Genomic DNA, 20,836 nt, shown 5'->3' with positions numbered 1-20,836 from the left:
TTTAACACTGTACATCTCTTTTTTGTAGGATATTTCATCTATGGAGGCTTTGGTGCTCCATGAGCGTATTTCATCTAGGATTTCTTTGACTAGCAGTTGTATTGATATTTGAAAGGAACTATTCTGGCAAAATATTTTGACCGTCGTGTTTCATTTATTGTTTGCTGCTTTGAATGCCAGGTAGCTTTGTCTCTTAAGCTATTGATCTATACTGAAAAATCTCTCTTGTGGTCCTATTGCAGGTTGGCTTGTCACAATTGGCTTCACTTGGTTACTCAGTCAAACACCTACTGATTTTGCTCAATACACTCTAACACCAAATGGAGGGCCCCAAGTCTTCTTCTTTATTTTTCTAATAGAGTCCCAATCTCCTTATTCAGAGACTTAAAAGGCCCGGTCAAGAACAGACCATCCTAGAGGAAGACTATCTATGTGGATAGCAAAGAGTCAACCCTGACTTGAGGACTGGTGGAAATGACAACCTCACTGTCACCAGCAGAGGATCTAGTTAGTCCTGTGCCCCATCTAAGGCAGCTGGAAGTGCTCATCCCCAGAAGGGGCTTCAGCTTGAGATAACTGTCACGCTCTTCCTTTGGCTGCTCTTGGAGGAAGGAAAGGGAAGAACCTTCTTCCAGAGTGATGCTCCGTCATTCTGGGCAGGTTGAAACCCTTCACCGTTGTGTTCCTTCATTGCTTCTTTCACAGAGAGATTCAAGGAGCTATTTATTCAGTCGTTTGACATTATGCTATTTTCTGCTATCTCTTAACATTCCTTTGGCATTGAATAATATTTTTTTCTTTTTGTTTTTATCTTATTTTCAGGTACAATATTGAAAGGATTAACATGCTACAATATTTCACCATATTCAACAGCACATGGTGATCCTGTTATGTATCAATATTAATCACTATAGTAATTCTATGCTATTAATACTGATTTTAATCTTTAGTTACTTTCTTCATAGTCTGCAAGCATTTTTTTTTCCAGGAAGGACAGTTTTCTTTTAATGCTAATTTATATCTGGCAATGTTGAAAATGAAATGTATAAAATAAGAGTATAAAGGTCAATATGAGGTACATAGAATTTACCTCAGCAGATCGGTGACAGATTTCTACCTCACGGTGTAGAAAAGTTACCACCCACCTGAAATTTGCTTTAACTTTTTTTGGAAAGGCTGAAATGGCTTCCGTTGAATTCCTTCCAAATCCAAGGGACCTTTGATAGTGCTAAGAGATGATATGCCCATGGCCACTTCCCTTTCTGTTTTCCACCCTCCCTGGTCTCTTTAGTTCTTAAAAATTTAAAAAGCTTTCTATTACTTTAAAGAAAAATTAAACAGGAAGCTGGTGTCCTGCTGTGCCAAGCCGAATGCCAGCCTCTCCCTTGTTCTGGGATGCAAAGTGACCCACAAGCCATCTTATGAAAGAAAGCTGAAAGCCAATGGGGGAGGACCGTGGCCACTTGCCCAGGAGGGGAAAGATGAGAGATAGTGATAGAGACAGACAGACAGACAGACAGATGATAGACAGCAGTGCATCATGAAGGACATTGAAGAGAAGGGGAATCTAAGATGGGAAAGAATCTCATTTCTTTGCCTTCAGCTTAAAGAGTGTTTGGTGACACTCCCTGGCATCACTCAGAGTGATTTTGTGAAGAACCAAGGCACACAACTCCCTGCCAAATTTAAGCCTTTTCCTTAAACTAAATTAGGAGGAAAAAGGTGACCAAGACCAGGTACCAGGAAGTGGGAACTTCCCTATTAAAAGAAGGCAGTGGAAAGGATTAAATTAATCAGCAGGGTTAAGTACAAATCAGGAATTACCTTTCAAATGTGTTGGTTGGAGGCTTAAAGAAAATGTATGGATGAAATATAGTGCTAGATGTAGATATGATTCCACCAATCAGGAAGTCTCCCGGCTTGTAGTAATTAAATGTGTGTTTTTCCTCTTTTTGTACATTCAGTGGACATTTGGTCATCAGTGTCCCACAAGGAAAGCAGGATACCAGGAGAAGCAGCAGCAGCAGCAGAATTTCACCTCTCATGGTGGAGATCTGCTATTCTTCTCTGCGACCAGCCCCACTGGCCTTGGCTGTCTTCAGAGAAGCTCAATTCTCCAGCCAGGAGCACAGATGCATGAGCTTGATCGAGAGGATAGGAAATATAGCCTGGTACCAGATCTGCCACAGGAAGCATTACCTTTCAGACTGGCATGGTCCCTGCCAACATGAATCCTGCCCAATGCTCTCCACAGTCCTTCTGGTAATTATGGACCAGATTGTCAGGTTTTTCATAGGCGTTACTGAATATTGGTCAAGTTTGTTGATGAGAGTTACTAAGTATCCCTGCCTTGGTTTCAAAATGACCTTGGGTGGAAGGAATCCCACAGGCTTTGGTGCAAGGAGAAGAAATCACTGTGATTTTGATAAATAGACCGGGAGTGGGGATCCCAGCTGAGCCTCTGGATGACTTCATGTGCTGCTGTGCATGAGGGGAAAAACATTGTGTGACTCATGGGCATCGTTCCAATTCAAAAATCATGAAGAATAAGCTCAGGAAACTTTTTATTCCCTTTACTTGAGAAACTTATTCTTGGGATACAACTTATAGTACAGTCTTCCATCAGAGGATGGGGTTCTCTATAGTGTGCTTTGCTTCCCCCTGCGGCATCCAAGAAGGAAAAAGAGACAGTGTCCCACCTCTAACTGTGAACCCTTGGTAGTTTTTACTTGGGACCTCTAGAGACCCATGACACAGTATTGCATGAGGAGTCCAGGAGCCAAACTCACTCTCCTCCCTGCTCAAATGTGGTCATTCTATTGTCTCTTCCAATGTCTCCTGGACGTGGCTGCTTGCTTCTGCCTTCAGGGTCAGGTCCTCAGTTGGTGTCAGGCCCAGCCCAGGAATGACCAGGAATTGGTCCAGCCAAACTCCAGTTCTTCATTTGCTCACTTCCTGTAGACGGAAACTTGTCGGACTAAAGCTACTCCACCTAAGCCAAGGGGAAATAACCTGGGACAGCTCTAGTTTGCCATTGCCTCCTTCCTAGGGCTGAGAGGGAGTGGCTGGCCCAAGGTCACCCAGCTGGCTTTGGGTCTAAGGTGGGACTAGAACTCACAGTTTCCCACTTTCTAGCCTGATGCCTTCACCACAACACCAAACTGCCTCTCTGTTGGTGCTATTACCTTTTCTCCAGATAAAGGAGGTGCTGCATACAGTCGGTCATTCATCTCCTGTAGTTCCATTTCACACTTTGTCCTTGCTTACATTTCATGAGGCAATTGGCATTCCTGCCTGGTCCTTCAGAGACGGATCACCCTTCCAGATAGGGAATTGCACCGTTTTTGCTTATATGGTCCACTAATTCTCCTTACTTTGGGCGTTTCTCCAAAGTGGTCATCTGGCACGAACTTAGTGATATTTCAACTGAAAGGAGTAATAAGCAAAAGAATTCTCACATTCCATGCATAGATCAGGTTCCTTCCCAGGACGGATACTCATATAGATTTTAACCTCCGACTTCTGAGAAAAACAGGACCTATCCTCAAATTACTTATTAGGTGTCCCCCAGTGTGAATCTTCTTGTTTCAAACAGGCCAAGGGTAAACAAAGTATTTTCCACTGATGGGATCTATATGGTTTCTCTCCCATATGGAATCCTTGGTGATGCCAGTTGTAGACTTCTCAGCAAAATCATTCCCACGCTCAGTGCATTGATAGTTTTTCTTCTCTGTATGAAGTATTGGGTGACTCAGCATTCCCCCCACTCCGAATAGGGCCTCTCTCCAGTGTGGATCCCCTTGTACCATTTGTACCATTTATCTTCTATGTGGACTGTGTGATGTCATCACAAGCTGAACAATTAACAAAATATTTTCTGTACTATAGGACTTCTCATCCATGTGGGGGTCCCAGGTTTTCTTTATTGTGAAAACTCTCAGTAATTCAGGAAAAGAGACCAAAAAGGAAAGCATGTACCACATTCTTGGTACTGGTACCATTTCTCCTGCAGGGGGATTCTCTTACAATTGACTAAAAGTATTTGTCAGGAAAAGTACTTTTTATATTCTAATTTTTGTAATTTATGTATTAACATAGAATTAGATATGAAAGATGTAACTCAGGAGAACAGAACCTTAAAGAATGGAAGCCAGAATGGAAACTTCTGCCATATTTCCTCATCTTTCAGATTCTGACAGACTCCTTGTCATTACTGCTATTGACTATTAGTAGACTATAAGTATTAGTAGTAGACTATTACAGCTACTGCTCAGGAAATGAGCAATCTACATTCTGTCCTTATGGAAAATGCTATCTTTCCACACTCAATAAAAGCTCTATAACAACTCATGGCTCCCCAGGGCAACACTCCCCACACACCATCTTGAGGGAAGAGCCAGCTCTTCAAGGCCTTCAGGAAGGCAGAAAGGGTGGATGCAAGCTGGATCTCGGGAAAGGTTGTATTTGACGTTTTGACCAACAATATGAGCCATCCCATAGTTAACCATTGAAAATAGACCACAGCAATATGTATTGAAATGAATAAAAATCATTCAAAGTGAGAGCAAACTAGCAGTTGAAATAGAGTCAACCACCTGAAGATAATAATGCAGCACTCCCAAACAGCAAAAAACCCAATCATAATTACAAATAGTTTTTACATCTCATATAAAATTGAGCTCATGTACACTACTCTGGTGAACATTTATCTATATTGTTTTCATAAAATGTATTAATGCCAGTAATTATGATCATGATGTAATCTAAATTCAGATTGTGATAAAGAATATAATTATTTAAAAGATCATCTGTTGCTACAGCTGATTTTTTACTCAATCATTACAATTCATAACTCACATCGAAAGAAGAAATTTGGATAGGTAAAGGTAAAGGTTTCCCTTGACGTAAAGTCCAGTCGTGTCCGACTCTAGGGGGCGGTGCTCATCTCCGTTTCTAAGCCTTAGAGCCGGCGTTGTCATAGACACTTCCGGGTCATGTGGCCAGCATGACGACACGGAACGCTGTTACCTTCCCGCCGAATCGGTACCTATTGATCTACTCACATTTGCATGTTTTTGAACTGCTAGGTGAGCAGGAGCTGGGACTAGCAATGGGAGCTCACCCCGCCGCGCGGTTTCGAACCGCCGACCTTCCGATCGGCAGCTCAGCGGTTTAACCCGCAGCGCCACCACGTCCCTCTATTTGGATAGAAGCTGTATAAAGGAATTTCCTTCCAAGTGATATTATTTTAAATTACCAATAAATTACACAAAAATAGGTATTAAAATCAGGATCCCACGTTTGTTTTCATCATCAGATGCTCCTTGGTGTTCATGTCAGGTCTCAGGGTGATGATGTAGCATTTGATGACAAAAATGCAGCCCAGTAAGCCCAGGCTGGAGGCCAGAATAGAGAAGATTTGCACAGCAACCATGTATTTCCCTTTGGTGCTGAGGTAGGTGGGGATAAAGGAGACCCAAACGCTGCAGAAGACCAACATGCCGAAGGTGATCCATTTGGCTTCGTTGAAGCATCCAGGCAGCTTTTGGGCAAGGAAAGCTGCCAAGAAGCAGATGGCAGCCAGACAGCCTATGTAGCCTAGTGCAGAGTAGAACATGCTGACTGAGCCTTCATTGCACTGCAGCACAATGTGTCCTGATTGGGAATGCAGGTCAGAATCTGGGAATGGGGGAGAGATTCCCAGCCATATCATGCAGATGCCCACCTGGACCCCAGAGCAGGAAAAGATGATGGAGTTGGCCAATGTCTTCCCCAGCCATTTCCTCATCCTGCTGCCTGGCTTTGTGGCCAGGAAGGCCACCACCACCATGACGGTCTTGGCTAATAAGGAAGACACGGCAACTGAGAAAACAACATTGAAGGCAGTTTGTTGAAGAAGGCAGGTCACTTTCCTGGGGCGTCCAATGAATAGAAAGGGGGTCAAGAAGGATAGAAGATGGGAAAGCAGGACAATGTATGTGAGGTCCCAGTTGTTGGCTTTGACTATGGGATTTTCTCAGTATTTAATTAAGGTTCCTAGGACAAAGCCAGTGGTTAGAGACAAAAGAACAGCAAGGAAAGCCAGGATGAGACCCAAGTTTTCTTGAGAGGAGAGGAAGCTTATAACTTGGGGAGACGTTGATCTCGCTTTTTGTTGGAATGCTCGTCATCAGGCCACTTTTCACAATGGGCCGCATCTGAAAAACATAAATAATTGCTGTCTAACTGAAGAATTGGGTGGCAATGACTCTTCAGCATCTCCTGACCAAATTGCCACACAGGGGTCAGCAGAGTGGAGATAGAAAATTAAACATTTCCTCTGGGTTCCTTCTTTTTCACACTGATGGATCTTGATCTAAAGACTGCTAATCTCAGCTCACTTTTTCTGCTTTTCTTCCCAGGCACAGATAGATGGATCATGTGCTTTAGGATGCTTTTTTGGGTAGTCAGTTCACTGCTGGGTTTTGCTTATTCCTCTGATGTATGTCCTGTAAATCAATCCCCTTTCTGTGGAGTCCTTGTTGCTTTCTGAGCGTGGTTGTTTGCTTGCAGAAGTGTCATCACCCAACCAGGTAACATCATCCATGTTATCATCAGCATCAGCAGTGGGAGCACTGATGGTGTTACCTATTAGGTAATGAAAAGTCTGCCAGCAAACAGCCAATCTCAGAGAGCACCAAGGTCTCCACAGTTCAACCCTAATCTACATACAGTATATTCTCTTCTATTGACATCTCCTTCCTGTTATAAGACTTGTGTCATGAATCCCAACAGAAGGGAGATTACCACTCTCAGGGACACCCTGTCATGATCGCCGTTGCGATGTTTGCGACATCGTAACGGCTCGCATGACAAAGCGCAGATGCGTGTCAATGACTGGAGAGGTGCGGGTGATAAACCGGACAAAGAAGGTAATGGGTTTGGGAGATCTATTGAACAACAAGGTCTCATTGCCCGGTAATCGACCATTAACACCATTGACAAAAGAAATGATCAGGGCAAGGTTCGGAAGGGCGCGCCTGGGCTTTCGAGGAATATCGAGGTCTAATCGCCCGGTAATGGACCATTACCTCGCAGGAAGATAAACAGGGCAATGCCCGGGGTGAATGGGGCTGGACGACCTCTCACCTATCAAGTCTTGATGGCCTGTCACTCCGTGGAACTTGTGGGGCACACCCGGGGAGTGTGGGGGTGGAGCACTGTTTGGCGCGAGACTATTTAACTCAACTTTTGGCACGCTTCCCTCACTCTCAGCTTTTTACTGCTGTGCATTCTATTCTAAATAAAAGCCAGAGCTTAAACTTGATTTAGAGTCTGAGTCTTTTATTTAGTCTTAGGAATTCCTCACATAAAGCTGAGAGTCTTTTAAGAACGAACCTCGCTAGCCACTACCAGGAAATTTTTCTTGTGAGAGAAGCAGCTAGTGATGACTGAACCGGGGATGATCTTGGACTCGGCGCTTCAGAGTGGAGTCAGAGTGGAGACTCGAAGGACTCAACGTGAGTGGGGGAGGCGACCAGACAGCTTCTGGAATCAGCACTCCCGAGATGGTACACGAGCCCCCTCCCTACCCACACCGCACCCCAGTTTGGAGCCTGGAGCCCCAGCCTGGAGTGAAGGGCCCCGATGGAAGAGGGAGTCATGAGCCAACAACACTTCAGGTGGGATGGCGTAGCGGACCCCCGGCCGGGGACATCCCACACCACTTGGAGACTCCAATACCCCCAGACACCCGAGAGGGAATTTGCAGAACTGCCGATCAGGCAACAACCGGCAGCACCGGCGATGGACGATCCCATCACACCGGACAGGATCAGGGCTCTGGAGTCCAAGGTGCAGTCATTAGAACACATGCTGCGATCCATATCAACTGTGGTGAGTGAGCTCATGAAGAGTGCTGCTGCGCAGGGTGTGGGGAGGGGTCTCGGCATCCCACCCACCCTACCGCTGGCCCTGAGAGGAAGGGGCCAGGCGCAGGACTTTTTCACAGGGCCCCGTGGTTTTATTCCGGTGGGGGTTACCCCTACTCACTCACAAGTTGGGGTTTCTCCAGTTGGTGGGGTTGCTAAAGACTTTCCAGTAAAATTTGATGGTGACCCCACGAACCTGTCATTTTTTTTAACCAACGCAATGAATTACGTACAGCAATACGGACATTGTTTTGCATCAGAAGGGGCTAAAATCTCAGCTATTGCCACAAAACTTAAGGGCAGAGCCACGGACTGGTATGTTCAAATGTCAGAGTCCAGAGCCCCAGCCCTGGCTACCTTCCACACCTTCCTGGCCACCTTGAAGCGGTAGTTTGAAGACCCCCTGGTGAAGGAGAGGGCTAAAGGTGCTCTTAAAGAACTCAATCAGGGGCAGAAATCGGTTGCAGATTATGCCCTAGAATTTAAGGTCTTGGCAGGGAAGGTCCCTGAATGGTTGGAGGCCACCCTGATTGATATGTTTAAGGATGGCCTCAATTGAGAGGTGTTGCAATGGGCACTGTACAGAGACGATCCGGACTCACTGCATGACTGGATCTGTCTTGCCGGGAAGGCTGAACACGCCCAGCACACCTTCATGCTGGCGGCTAAGAGAGACAGGCGTCCTCCCAGTGGGAAAGGGCCAGTGCCACAGTCGGGCCTGACATGGGACGCCAAAAGACAATGTCGCTTTGCCCGTGGGCAATGCATCAAGTGTGGTAAGGCAGGTCACCGTGCAGCAGAATGCCACAAGGCTAGGACGGCGGATCGCCCACCTAGACCGACACAGAAGGCTCCGCACAAACCACCCAACCTTCCCCGATGGCTGACAGGGGCACTAGCGACCCCGGACGAAGAAGAGGACATCTACCTCGCGGGGGATGGGTTGGCTGCCCCGGAGCAGCCAGCGGAAAACGCCTTCCACCTGTCCTAAACAGCGCCGCTGGGCAGGTGGTGGAGAATGGGCATGATACCACCAGAGTGAGTGCGGACTGTCCCATCCTGGCCATAAAAATTGAACTGAGCTACTGCTCCAAGACCATCAAAGTCGGGGCTTGGGTGGACTCCGGGTGTTCCAGATGCCTGATCCACCCCAACCTAGTCGCTGCGCTAAATTTACCCTGTTTCCCTCTCCCGAAGCTGCTGATCTTCCAGCAACTTGATGGTTCCACGGCGGGGGGGGGGGGGGGGGCAGCCACCCAGGGTACAGGGAACATTACACTACAAATGGGCACGCACAGGGAAACCATAGAATTCATGGTCACCCCAGTGGGCAAGCCTATAGTGGTTCTGGGAATCCCCTGGCTAACTCGCCATAATCCCTACATTAACTGGAGGACCTGTATGATAACGTTTGAGGATGGGTTCTACCAGGCGCCTGCTAAGGGGAAATCCCTCACTTTGACTGTGGGGAGGGCTGAGATTGTCGACCCTCAAGTTCACGCTTCCCCCATGGAGGGGTTGCCGGAACAATACGTGGACTTCGCTGATGTCTTCGGGGAGGAGGAGGTGAACCAGTTACCCCCCCCCCCCATCACAAGACGGACTGTGCCATTGAACTGCTCCCTCATGTCCCATTGCCTAAGCCAAAAATTTCACCAATGACACAAAAGGAATTGGCGGTGTTGCGGGACTTCCTCAATAAAAACCTCACTCAGGGCTTCATTGAACTGGCAAACTCGCCGGCTGGAGCGCCCGTTCTGTTCCATGAGAAGAAGGACAGTACCCTAAGACTGTACAGATTATCGCAGGTTAAATTCAGCCTGTTTGTCAAACAAGTACCCCCTCCCCCTCATGAAAGACATGTTGGCACACTTGTCGACTGGAAAGGTTTTTTACAAACTTGACCTCCATGAGGCGTATTACCGCATTCGCATCAGGGAGGGGGACAAATGGAAAACAACTTTTAACTGTCCCTTGGGCTCCTTCCAGTATAAGGTACTGCCTTTTGGTCTTGCAGGGGCCCCGGGGGTTTTCATGAAACTAATTAATGAGGTTCTGCATGATCATTTGTTTAAAGGAGTACTGATTTATCTGGACGATGTCCTGATATACTCCAACACTGAGAGAGAACACGAAAGATTGGTAAGACAGGTTCTCACCAAGCTACGGCACGCTAAACTTTATGCTAAGCTTTCCAAGTGCGAATTCCATAAGTCGCGCCTGGATTACTTAGGCTACAGGATTTCAGATAAGGGCATCAAAATGGCTCCTGCAAAGGTTCAGGCTGTTTTGAGCTGGGAGTGCCTGCGCACCCGGCGCTAGCTCCAAAGTTTCCTGGGATTCGCAAATTTCTACAGATCCTTCGCAAAAGGGTTCGCGGAGATTGCCCTGCCCTTGACTGATTTGTTGCAGACCAAAGGCATCGGGGAGACGCGCAAGGTAAAAAACCCAGGGGCCGTGCTCAATTGGACTCCTGCCTATCAGGCTGCTTTCGACCGGTTGAAAGCTCTCTTTACCGGGGTTGCCAATTTTATCCCATCCCGACCCTGAACGGCCTTTTGTCATTCAGGCTGATGCCTCTGATTTTTCAATTGGGGCTATCCTATTACAAAAGGATTCTGCCGGACTCTTGAAGCCCTGTGCCTATCTCTCCCAGAAATTTTCTGAGATGGAAAGGCGCTGGCATGTCTGGGAAAAAGAGGCATTTGCAGTGAAAGCAGCACTGGAGGCTTGGCGTCACCTTTTAGAAGGGACGACTTGCCCTTTTGAGGTCTGGACATACCACTGCAACCTTGAGGCGCTCCGCATGCCTAGGCGCCTCAGCCCCAAGCAGATTCGCTGGGCTCAATTTTTCAGCTGTTTTAACTTTCAGCTGAAGTTTATTCTGGGGAACAAGACTTTTTTGGTAGATGCACTTTCCCGACTGCCCCAGGACACGGAGCCTGTCTCCAACATTGTGGGGACTGTGCTCTCTGAGTCTCAATTGGGTTTGGCCGCTTTCACCCGGAGCTGCACTCAGGAACAGCCTCCCCCCCCCCCCTGCGAACGACTCCGGCGCAGCCTGCTCCGGGCCACAGACAACCACAGATGCCGGGTGGGTTGCGTGCAGATTTTGCCCTCACTTTAAAGTCCGATCCCTGGCTCCTTGCTAACCTGACAAGGTTTCCATGGAACAAGACCTCGCCTGGGTGGAGGGACGTTTATACGTCCCTGACTCGCAACAATCAACTATCCTCAGCCGGTCTGATGACAGCAAACAGGCTGGCCATTTTGGGTTTCTCAAAACCCTCCACTTGACCCGACACCAATTTTGGTGGCCCTCGCTGAGGAAGGATGTCAAAACATATGTGGCATCCTGCCCGGTTTGCGCAATGTCTAAGCGACCGTCCGGTAAACCCCAGGGGATGCTGCAGCCCGTGGCTAACCATTCATGCCCTTGGGATGAAATCTCTATGGATTTCATCATGGATTTACCGCCCAGTCAAAAGAAAACGGTCATTTGGGTAGTCAAAGACTATTTTTCCAAACAAGCTCATTTTGTCCCCTGTGCCTCTATCCCGTCGGTGCAACAGCTGGCAAAGCTCTTTTTGGTGCATGTGTACCACCTTCACAGCTGCCCCTCTTGCTTGGTGACTGATAGGGGCACACAATTTACCTCACGGTTTTGGCGGGCTTTTTTGAAATTAATTGGCACCGAGCAAGCCTTGTCAACCTCCTGGCATCCCCAGACTGACGGATCTACTGAGATCCTCAATGCCACCCTTGAACAATTCCTCCGCTCCTACATCAACTACCACCAGGATGACTGGGTGGATTTGCTTCCTTTCGCGGAGGTTGCATACAATAACGCTGTGCATCAAAGCACGGGACAAACCCTCTTCGGGGTGGTGTTGGGTCAGGACTTCGTTCCCATTCCTGAGCTCCCACAGCCCCTGTCTCCAGTAGTGGTGGCCTGTGATTGGGGTTCTAAACTTGCAGACTCCTGGCCCGTCATCAAGGACACTCTCAATGAGGCACAGACCTCATACAAACTTCAGGCTGACAAGCACAGGTGTCAACAGCCACCTTTTCAAGTAGGGGACCTGGTTTATCTCTCCACTAAATTTATCAAGTCACCTCAACCTTCCAAGAAACTGGCCCCCAAATTCATTTCAGAGGAGATTCCTAGAAGATTCCTAACAGAATTTTACCTTAAGAGATTTTTTTTTCTTTTTTCTGACTGAGATACTGAAGCAGAAGAAGTTCCCATTTCATTGGGATAAATTGGAAGGAGCAATTTTTACTTTTGAGGAGAAATGATTTCAATTGACCTCTGTTCAGGGAGCCAGAGAATCCTTGGAAAAAATTAACAGAGACTTGGAGGAGTTTGAAATGGATGTGGTGGAAAGAACAGCTCTAAGAGAAATGATAACTAAGCATCAGTGGTGGTGACCCATTGGGAAGAATCTATGGAACCTTGCTTTTATATATGATAACAGCAGCGAGGGAGGGAGAGCTCAGTAATCCTTCCATGAAGGTTATTCAAATCTGTGCAAAAAAAGGAGGTCTCCCTGGAAAAGGTGGGTGAATATTTGAAGAAAAAGAAGTTGCCAAAACTTTCACAGTCACAGAAACCATCTATGAATAATTCTAGAAGAACTTTTGAGGTAGCTGAAGAAATAAAGATTAAAGTAGGGAAAGCATCACGGTCAGATGGACTTCCTAGTGTGTGTTATCAATATTTTGAGGGTCAAGTTTTACAACCTTCCCCAAATTTGATGAACTCTACATCGCAGGGACCTGCAAGGCCAGAATCTTGGAAGGAGTCCAATATTGCTGCATTACCAAAGGAAGGGGAAGATCTTACTTTAACTAAGAACTATAGACTGATTTCATGGCTGAAACACCATAATGAAAAGCAAGTAGTGATGATTTTTTTTTTTTTTTGTATGCAGAGAAAGCTTTTACCAATTTGAGCAGCAAGGATCTTATAAGCACAAAGGTGGAAAGATCTGACATTACTTATGGTGGAATAATGGATGGTGAAGTTGATGGAGTTGGCTGAGATGGCGAAATTGACGGCTTTGATTAGAGAAAATCCACTGAATAATGTCAATGCTATCTAGAACCCCCTTCTGGACATTTTGCATGAAGCAGAAAAAAAAGAAATCATGATGTATGGATTTGTTGATTAGAAAAAACAATGGACAATAGAAACAATGAAAGCCATGTTCTACATTTAGAGGAAGAGCTTAAAGAAATGTCCAAATATCTGCTGGGAAGGAAGTCAGCAGTCATTCTTTTTCTTTATTTTATTTTCTTTCTTTTTCTTTTCCTGCACTTTTGACTTTCTCTTTTTTCCCACTCTATTCTTCGATTTTACTTTCTATCCTAATTTTCCCTTTTTGTTAGCTTTTATCTTTTGATCTTGAAAATCTATTAAAATTTAATAATAAAAAAGAAACTTGAGCCTCAGACCAAGGACATGGTCTGAGATTTGGATGGCATGGTTATTTATCATATGAAAAAGTTAAAATATATGTCGATTTTAAAAAATAATTATATCAGGAATGTCATATTATGAATATGGAATAGAGACAAGCCCAGGCTATGCCCAAAATACTTTTGTTGGCCTCAGCCCAAGAAACATTTTACAGAAAAGAAATGGGGGGCAAAGAAAAATGGTTAACCTAAAAGATTTGCTAGTCCAGGAAAACAAAGAGCTGAAGATGGAATTGAGAGAACAATTGATGGTAGAGGGATTTAGTTTTCAGTGATTTTCATGTGCACAATTTAGAGAAAGAATTAATATAGATAAAGGTAGCAGGAACAGAATATTATAAAACAGATTTTGAAAATGAATTTTGTACAAATGATGAACATTTGATTGGTAAAATGTATAAGCTTTTGCTGAGATTTGAGACAGAAGAAAAGCACATTAAAAAAGGTACAAACAAGAACTTTGGTGATAATATTCAAATGGATCAGTGGCAGAGAATGTGGTTTCAATGTTTAAAAGTCACATTGTTTTACAACTTAAAAGAAAACTTCTATGAAATGATGTATTTTTGGTATACAGGACAACGCCAGAAAAATTGTCAAAGATGTATTAATGGAATTCTCATTACTTCAGCAAAGGATCGTTACCTTGTCGTGGTGCTGGAGCTTGAGCACCTCAATGATGCCATGAGCTAAACCGTGAAGGGCCACCCAAGACGGGAAGGTCATGACAGAGAGGTCAGACTAAATGCGATCCCTGGGGAAGGTAATGGCAACCCACCCCAGTATTCTTGCCATGAAAACTAAATGGATCAGTACAACCAGAGATACGTCGGTATACCATCGGAAGATGAGACCCCCAGGTCGGAAGATGGTCAAAATGCTACTGGGGAGGAACAGAGGATGAGTTCTGTTGAGGTTTTCCTACTAACAGATTAAGCTGCTATTGTACCTAATCATTTTGGCCGGGTGAAAAGGTTGTATTAGATTGTCTCCTCTCACGTGCTTCATGCAAAATAGCCTGGGGGGAGGAAACCTGCCCGGACTTGTTCTTACTTCCTCTTTTTTTCTCTGCCGGCAATGTAGCCAAGCAAGGCTTGCTCCAAAGGGGAGCTAAGTCCTTTAAATATGTTTTGCTTTTGTTTTGCTTTCTGTAAATAAATTATTTTTATAGAAATGCTTGGTGCGTGACTTTTTTGACCTCTCCTGGGCTAAAGGCTTTCCCAGCAATTCTACCAACAAGTTCAACTAGCCCCAGACATGAAGATGCAGCTAGCTCAAAGCCGAAAGTATGGCTAGCAGCCGATGGTGTTGGTGGTGAACGGTGAATCCGATGTTCTAAGGATCAACACACCATTGGAACCTGGAATGTAAGATCTATGAGCCAGGGCAAATTGGATGTGGTTATTGGTGAGATGTCAAGATTAAAGATAGACATTCTGGGCATCAGTGAACTGAAATGGACTGGAATGGGCCACTTCACATCAAATGACCACCAGATCTACTACTGTGGACAAGAGGACCACAGAAGAAATGGAGTAGCCTTCATAATTAATAGTCAAGTGGCTAAAGCAGTGCTTGGATACAACCTAAAAAACGATAGAATGATCTCAATTCGAATTCAGGGCAAGCCATCTAACATCACAGTGATCCAAATATACGCCCCAACCACAGATGCTGAAGAAGCTGAAGTAGAGCAGTTCTATGAGGATCTGCAGCACCTACTGGACAACACGCCTAAAAGAGATGTTATTTTCATCACAGGAGACTGGAATGCTAAGGTGGGCAGTCAGATGACACCTGGAATTACAGGTAAGCATGGCCTGGGAGAATAAAACGAAGCAGAATATAGGCTGATAGAATTTTGCCAAGACAATTCACTCTGCATAACAAACACTCTCTTCCAACAACCTAAGAGACGGCTTTATACATGGACTTCACCAGATGGACAACACCGAAATCAGTTTGACTACATCCTTTGCAACCAGAGGTGGTGGACATCTATACAGTCAGTAAAAACAAGACCTGGAGCTGACTGTAGTTCAGATCACGAACTTCTTATTGCACAATTTAGGATCAGACAAAAGAGATTAGGGAAGACCCACCGATCAGCTAGATATGAGCTCACTAATATTCCTAAGGAATATGCAGTGGTGGTGAAGGATAGATTTAAGGGAGTGGACTTAGTAGATAGGGTCCCGGAAGAACTCTGGACAGAAGTTGGCAGCATTGTTCAGGAGGTGGCAACAAAATACATCCCAAAGAAAGAGAAAACCAAGAAGGCAAAATGACTGTCTGGTGAGACACTAGAAGTAGCCCAAGAAAGAAGGAAAGCAAAGGCAACAGTGATAGGGGGAGATATGCCCAATTAAATGCAAAATTCCAGAGGTTAGCCAGAAGAGACAAGAAATTATTTTTAAACAAGCAATGTGCGGAGGTGGAAGAAGACAATAGAATAGGAAGGACAAGAGACCTCTTCCAGAAAATTAGAAACATTGGAGGTAAATTCCAGGCAAAAATGGGTATGATCAAAAAGAAGAGATTAGGGAAGACCCACAGATCAGCTGGATATGAGCTGACTAATATTCCTAAGGAATATGCACTGGAGGTGAAGAATAGATTTAAGGGACTGGACTTAGTAGATAGGGTCCCAGAAAAATGCTGGACAGAAGTTCGCAACATTGTTCAGGAGGCGGCAAAATACATCCCAAAGAAAGAGAGAACCAAGAAGGCAAAATGGCTGTCTGCTGAGACATTAGAAGTAGCCCAAGAAAGAAGGAAAGCAAAAGGCAACAGCAATAGAAGGAGATATTTATTTATTTGTTTGTTTGTTTGTTTATTTATTTATTTATCAATCAAATTTGTCACTTCCGATCTCCTCTGACTGGAGGGACTCTGGGCGGTTTACAACACAGAATAAATATACAATAAAAACTCAAATAAATAGACGATAAAATTCCAATAAAATTCCATTAATACCAAAACAATTTCTTCACTACCCCAGCTCATAAAATCTGGGTGGCTATGATCTCCTTCAGTCATTATGTAGGAGGGGCACTTCAAGGCACCAGCCAACCCCAAGTATGTCGATTCCCCTCCCTGCCCCAAGCCCGGGGGCAGAGCCAGGTCTTCCACTTTCTCTGGAAGGCTAAAAGCGATGGGGCTAAGCTTACCTCCGGGGGCAAGATGTTCCAAAGGGTGGGCGCTACTGCCGAGAAGGCCCACCTCCTGGATCCCGCCAGATGAAATTCTCTTATTAACGGGGTCCGCAGCAAGCCCTCTCTGCATGAGCGGGTGGGACGTGCTGATGATACGGGGAAGAGGCGGTCCCTCAGGTAACCCAGTCCCATGCCATGTAGGGCTTTAAAGGTGATAATCAACACCTTGAATTGAACCCGGAAGCAAACTGGTATCCAATGCAGCTCATGTAGCAAAGGTGTTATGTGCGCCCTTCTAGGGGCGCCAAAAATAGCCCACGAGGCTGCATTCTGGACCAGCTGAAGCTTCCGGATACTCTTCAAGGGTAGCCCCATGTAGAGCGCATTGCAGTAGTCTATATGGGAGATAACAAGGGCATGAATAACCATCCAAAGGGCATCCCGATCCAGGAAAGTCCGCAACTGTTGCACAACACGAAGCTGTGCAAAGGCCCTTCCAGCCCCAGCTCCCACCTGCTCTTCCAGCAGGAGCCGTGAGTCCATGAGGACCCCAGGTTACAGACCGGGTCTGTCTGGGGCAGTGCAACCCCATCCAGAACTAAAGATGACAAAATCTCAGATATGGAGGAACCCTTAACCCACAGCCACTCTGTCTTACCAGGGTTCACCTGAAGCCTGTTGTTCCCTATCCAGACCCCTATAACCCCCAGGGACCAAGAGAGGGCAGTCACAGCATCACTTACCTCCCCTGGGATGGAGATATACAATTGAGTATCATCGGCATACTGATGATACCTCATCCCATGGTGACGGATGATCTCGCCCAGCGGTTTCATGTAGATGTTAAATAGGAGAGGAGAGAGGACCAAGCCCTGCGGCACCCCACAAAATAGAGGTCGAGGGTCGGATCTCTCCCCCCCTATCACCACCGACTGGGACCGGCCCTAGAGGAAGGAGGTGAACCAGCGCAAAACTACGCCACCCACCCCCAACTCCCTGAGCCAACCCAAAAGGATACCATGGCCGATGGTATCGAAAGCCTCTGAGAGATCAAGAAGAGCGAGGATGGATACACTACCCCCATCCCGCTCCCACCAGAGATCATCCATAAGTGTGACTAATGCCATTGCTGTCCCATATCCTGGCCTGAAACCTGACTGAAAGGGGTCTAGATAATCCGTTTCCTCCAGAATCCTCTGGAGTTGTAATGTCACCACTTTCTCAACCATTTTCCCCAAAAAGGGGAGGTGGGAGACAAAACTTTTCCAGTACAGTAGGGTCCAACGACTTCAGCAAAGGATCGTTACCTTGTCGTGGTGCTGGAGCTTGAGCGCCTCAATGATGCCATGAGCTAAACCGTGAAGGGCCACCCAAGACGGGAAGGTCATGACAGAGAGGTCAGACTAAATGCGATCCCTGGGGAAGGTAATGGCAACCCACCCCAGTATTCTTGCCATGAAAACTAAATGGATCAGTACAACCAGAGATATGTCGGTATACCATCGGAAGATGAGACCCCCAGGTCGGAAGATGGTCAAAATACTACTGGGGAGGAACAGAGGAGGAACTAGCCCCAGACGTGATGACGCAGCTAGCTCAAAGCCGAAAGGACGGCTAGCGGCCGACGGTGCTGGTGGTGAACGACGAATCCGATGTTCTAAGGATCAACACACCATTGGAACCTGGAATGTAAGATCTATGAGCCAGGGCAAATTGGATGTGGTTATTGGTAAGCTGTCAAGATTAAAGATAGACATTCTGGGCGTCAGTGAACTGAAATGGACTGGAATGGGCCACTTCACATCAAATGACCACCAGATCTACTACTGTGGACAAGAGGACCACAGAAGAAATGGAGTAGCCTTCATAATTAATAGTCAAGTGGCTAAAGCAGTGCTTGGATACAATCCAAAAAACGATAGAATGATCTCAATTCGAATTCAGGGCAAGCCATCTAACATCACAGTGATCCAAATATACGCCCCAACCACAGATGCTGAAGAAGCTAAAGTAGAGCAGTTCTATGAGGATCTGCAGCACCTACTGGACAACACGCCTAAAAGAGATGTTATTTTCATCACAGGAGACTGGAATGCTAAGGTGGGCAGTCAAATGACACCTGGAATTACAGGTAAGTATGGCCTGGGAGAACAAAATGAAGCAGGACATAGGCTGATAGAATTTTGCCAAGACAATTCACTCTGCATAACAAACACTCTCTTCCAACAACCTAAGAGACGGCTTTATACATGGACTTCACCAGATGGACAACACCGAAATCAGATTGACTACATCCTTTGCAGCCAAAGGTGGCGGACATCTGTACAGTCAGTAAAAACAAGACCTGGAGCTGACTGTAGTTCTGATCATGAACTTCTTCTTGCACAATTGAGGATCAGACTAAAGAGATTAGGGAAGACCCACAGATCAGCTAGATATGAGCTCACGAATATTCCTAAGGAATATGCAGTGGAGGTGAAGAATAGATTTAAGGGACTGGACTTAGTAGATAGGGTCCTGGAAGAACTCTGGACAGAAGTTGGCAGCATTGTTCAGGAGGTGGCAACAAAATACATCCCAAAGAAAGAGAAAACCAAGAAGGCAAAATGGCTGTCTGCTGAGACACTAGAAGTAGCCCAAGAAAGAAGGAAAGCAAAAGGCAACAGTGATAGGGGGAGATATGCCCAATTAAATGCAAAATTCCAGAGGTTAGCCAGAAGAGATAAGGAATTATTTTTAAACAAGCAATGCATGGAAGTGGAAGAAGACAATAGAATAGGAAGGACGAGAGACCTCTTCCAGAAAATTAGAAACATTGGAGGTAAATTCCAGGCAAAAATGGGCATGATCAAAAACAAAGATGGCAAGGACCTAACAGAAGAAGAAGAGATCAAGAAAAGGTGGCAAGAATATACAGAAGACCTGTATAGGAAGGATAACAATATCGGGGATAGCTTTGATGGTGTGGTCGGTGAGCTAGAGCCAGACATCCTGAAGAGTGAGGTTGAGTGGGCGTTAAGAAGCATTGCTAATAACAAGGCAACAGGAGACGACGGCATACCAGCTGAACTGTTCAAAATCTTGCAAGATGATGCTGTCCAGGTAATGCATGCTATATGCCAGCAAATTTGGAAAACACAAGAATGGCCATCAGATTGGAAAAAATCAACTTATATCCCCATACCAAAAAAGGGAAACACTAAAGAATGTTCAAACTATCGAACAGTGGCACTCATTTCGCATGCCAGTAAGGTAATGCTCAAGATCCTTCAAGGTAGACTTCAGCAGTTCATGGAGCGAGAATTGCCAGATGTACAAGCTGGGTTTAGAAAAGGCAGAGGAACTAGGGACCAAATTGCCAATATCCGCTGGATAATGGAAAAAGCCAGGGAGTTTCAGAAAAACATCTATTTCTGTTTTATTGACTATTCTAAAGCCTTTGACTGTGAGGACCATAACAAATTGTGGCAAGTTCTTAGTGGTATGGGGATACCAAGTCATCTTGTCTGCCTCCTGAAGAATCTGTATAACGACCAAGTAGCAACAGTAAGAACAGACCACGGAACAACAGACTGGTTTAAGATTGGGAAAGGAGTACGGCAGGGCTGTATACTCTCACCCTACCTATTCAACTTGTATGCAGAACACATCATGCGACAAGCTGGCCTTGAGGAATCCAAGGCTGGAGTTAAAATCTCTGGAAGAAACATTAACAATCTCAGATATGCAGATGATACCACCTTGATGGCTGAAAGTGAAGAGGAACTGAGGAGCCTTATGATGAAGGTGAAAGAAGAAAGTGCAAAAGCTGGTTTGCAGCTAAACCTCAAAAAAACCAAGATTATGGCAACCAGCTTGATTGATAACTGGCAAATAGAGGGAGAAAACGTAGAGGCAGTGAAAGACTTTGTATTCCTAGGTGCAAAGATTACTGCAGATGCTGACTGCAGTCTGGAAATCAGAAGACGCTTAATCCTTGGGAGAAGAACAATGACCCAATCTCGATCAAATAGTTAAGAGCAGAGACATCACACTGACAACAAAGGTCCGCATAGTTAAAGCAATGGTGTTCCCTGTAGTAACATATGGCTGCGAGAGCTGGACCATAAGGAAGGCTGAGGGAAGGAAGATCAATGCTTTTGAACTGTGGTGTTGGAGGAAAATCCTGAGAGTTCCTTGGACTGCAAGAAGATCAAAGCAGTCCATCCTCCAGGAAATAAAGCCAGACTGCTCACTTGAGGGAATGATATTAAAGGCAAAACTGAAATACTTTGGCCACACAATGAGAAG

This window comes from Candoia aspera, chromosome 2 (assembly GCF_035149785.1).
Source record: "Candoia aspera isolate rCanAsp1 chromosome 2, rCanAsp1.hap2, whole genome shotgun sequence".
Classification (NCBI taxonomy): Eukaryota; Metazoa; Chordata; class Lepidosauria; order Squamata; family Boidae; genus Candoia; species Candoia aspera.
Note: the sequence above shows the minus strand (reverse complement) of the source record.